The sequence below is a fragment of the Chinchilla lanigera genome, unplaced genomic scaffold, assembly GCF_000276665.1.
Source record: "Chinchilla lanigera isolate Chin_1 unplaced genomic scaffold, ChiLan1.0 scaffold00035, whole genome shotgun sequence".
NCBI classification, from domain to species: Eukaryota; Metazoa; Chordata; class Mammalia; order Rodentia; family Chinchillidae; genus Chinchilla; species Chinchilla lanigera.
The window spans coordinates 18,506,576-18,510,268 of record NW_004955436.1 but is presented as its reverse complement, the minus strand read 5'-3'; positions in this window follow the sequence as shown (position 1 = coordinate 18,510,268).

The following is a 3,693-nucleotide window of genomic DNA, read 5'->3' as shown; positions in this document are numbered from 1 at the left end:
TGTATTGTATTGTTCCCCTTGCCAAAACAACCCCCAAACACACCTGCTTTATTTGAATGTTCTTATCAAATTATCATATGATTAGGAAAGTACTAATAATTCCATGTAATAATCACTTACGCATCTTCCATGTCAAAGCAGAAAGATATATAAACGTGACTCTATAGCTAACTAAATGATTGTCTGCAACCATTATATATACTCACTCTTAACTAACATTATGATAGTGCCAGTGCTAGGAATGTCTTCTGTGAAAACTTAGAGAACATCAATAATAGACTGCCCCAGAGCAGGTGACATCTGAACTGGGTCTTGATTGCCAAGAGATGTTTTCCAGTACTCAGATAAGGAAACAGCAATATAAAAGAATGGGAACACAAAAGAGTACACAGTGTTAAAATATTGTAGCCAGCCTGTTATTACCAAAAATACTCACATTTTGCTTTAGATAGATAATTCTAAAATCAAAGAAAATAAGATGGAGCTGTGAATTTAAAAATGGGTCATTGGTTTGAAAGCTTAGGCTTTGATGCTTCAGGAAGATGTTTTATATAAGCTTGAGATTTCCATAGGACACTGACTTTGACAAATTTAATAAAATAATTTATATCTACTTTTGAAAATCAGTTTAGATTTGGGCACAATAGATTAGAACTGGTGACTAGCAATTTAGGAATAATATTTTAGGAGAAGAAATATGGGGACTAATGATGTAGCTCATTTACATAGTGCTTGCTTAGCATGTGGAAGCCCTGGGTTCAACCCAGTCTATTAAAGCAATGCCACCACCACCAATCCAAGAAAGGAAGGAAGAAAGGAAGGAGGAAGAAGAGAGAAAGAAAGTAGAAGGAAAAAGAAAAAGAAAGAAAGAAAGAAAGAAAGAAAGAAAGAAAGAAAGAAAGAAAGAAAAAGAAAGAAAGAAAGATGGATCACTACTTTAGATGGATTGAAGCATAAGGTCTTATTTTCAATTTATTTCTACACTTGAGTGAATTGTACTTGATGTTTAATTAAATTTCCAAATAAACAATATACAAAAGTTATAAAATTATCTGAATCAGTAGATTTTTTACCAATGAAAGCAAAATGTTTTCCCTGAGATGTTATCTTTAGATAGCTCTGAGGTCCCAGATTGCTTTTAGTTCTCTAGGATTAAGTTCTAAATGTCTCATAGATTCCTGCCAAGATTATAACTGCTCTACTTTTCAGGCTGGTGAAAGAAAAATACAGCCAAATTCTTTGGGGATGTGATCTAATCACAGCTGAAACATGGCATCTGAAAAACCATTGCTCATAGACCAATATTAGCTCAATAAATACAAGTTAGTATTTCACAGGAAAGATTCTTTCATAAGAGAATCAAGGCGAGTTTTACTTTTAACACAGTACTGAGCCCTCCTTAAAAAACATCTAAAATATTCCTTTCATTACAACTTCTTTTTCAAATAAAGCACTGATAGAAAGAGACATTTAATTCGAAGCTTGATGTTCTGTTTCCAAGAAATCTCTTAGAAAAATAACATCATAAAACAAACTTAACTTTTTATATGAGCTCCAATTCAAAGAAGAAATCATTGAGCCATATACACTGATATCATGGCAGAAGAAAATAAATCAAATACCTGAAAGATTTATTGAAGATCTGATGAAAACTTACTTATCAAATTGCCAAGAAGTGAAGTATCAAGATCAATGGTAGAAATTTTTCAAGCATACTTAAAAATTAGGTTAATTTATGTATCACACATGTGTTACTGGGTGTAGACACACTGTGAGATAAAAAGTTCTATCTCCAGAGACTCTGTAGAACAAGACAAACAACTCAAAGAATCTATCTAAATAAACTGTAAATTGATGGCATATGCTTAGTCAAAATAATAGGGTTTTCATATTTATGTCAAAATAATAAGGGGTTTTATATAAGATAAAAAGGAAAGATTTTGGTCATGCCACAACTCTGTACAAGCAAATTCGAATGAAAAGGGAATATTTAGATAATTTGAAGGGAAAGCTATTGTAACCAACATTTCAAGGTCTGAATGAAACAACTTTGAAATTCTGAGGATAAACTGCAATTCTAATAGTATCATAATTGTTCTTTTTATAGGAAACTATGCACAAAAACAGACCAAGACATGGAAGTCATTAGTAATTTTTAATTCAATATTATTTAAGAAGAATGAAAAATACTTTCTTTAGCTCAAAAAGTCTGTAAGTAAAAGTTAATTGTCCCTCTCTTGAAAACATCGTCAGTGTTTTGAAAATACCCCCTTATGTATGGGATAACTTTTGTAAACATAACATAAGGATGCCTAGACAATTCCCTGTATGGAAAAAATACTTAAATGGATCAAATTGTTCACAAAACACTTTTTCTATACTGAGCTTTTTAAAGAAAAAAGGAACAAATTTAGAAGTGTTTGCTGTAGAAGGGCGAATTCTTGACAAGGTAGGAAGACCAGCAAGTCTGTACAGCCTTCTTCAGGTTTTATGAATCCAGACCAAAAAAAAATCTGAAAAAAGTAGAAAGAAAAGTTGCTGTGAAGTTTAATTTTCCACATATAATTTTCAAGTAAAACTCATAAGAAAAACAAAAAAGCATTATGAATGTATTACCTATAATCATCTAGATTTTTAAAAAAATGAGAGCTTAAAAAAGAATGAGTCAGTGTGAGCACATATGTTGGGTCAAGCAGACAAAAATTTCAAAGGAACTATTTAAAATGTCTTCTTTTTAATTTTTTTTTCTTTTTTATTTTAAAGGGAATAGTAAAAAAAGGCCAACAGCAAAATACCAACAACATAGACAAAACCAAAACAAAATATCTTAAATGAAAGGAAAATATTTTTAAATCTAATGGAAATATACTCAGAATGATGACACAATTTCTCAAGAGAAATATATACAAATTACCATGAAATTTCACAGCATTTTAGAGACAGCAGAAGAATCATTCAATCTGAAGATAGATAAATATGCACTAAGTAAAAATCAAGAGAAACAAGAATTGAAAACGAAAGAACCACAGGAACTGTGACCAGCTTCCTGAATCTGTGTAGATAAGTCCTTGTCCAGGAAAGTAAAGAGAAAGAGAAAAATAGGGACAAATTCCCAAAATTTAATAGCTAAAAAGTACCAGATTTGTGGATGACAGCCTTTATTTTAAGATGCAATAAAGTGAGAAAAAGCAGAAAGTATCAAAACAAAGAGGAGTGGCTAGAGAAAACACAGAATGGATCAAAACAGAGTGATGCATATTGCAGTACCACAATTCAACTTCTACTAGCCAAATAGAAAATCTTAAAAATAGCAAGCAGCAAAAGAAAAATGGCCCTACGTGTATAAGGAACAGTAAATTTGTTAGTGACTGATTTTTTCATCCAAAACAACGTAAAAGAAAATGGCATATTGAAAGAAAAATACATTCACACACATAGCAAACATTATCAAATCAAAAATTTCTTATCCAGCAAAACTATGTTTTAAACATGAATGTAAGATAAAGTCAGATCAAAATGGGAAAACTAATAAAAAAGAGGAAGAATGTATGTCTGAGACCTTCTTTCTAAGAAATAATAAGAAATCCCTGGAAGATAGATGAATGGACCCTGAGATTATAACTCAACTTGACAGAAAGAGATGAATACTAGAAATGATCATTTTAGGGGCAATTATAAAATTTGACGTATTCT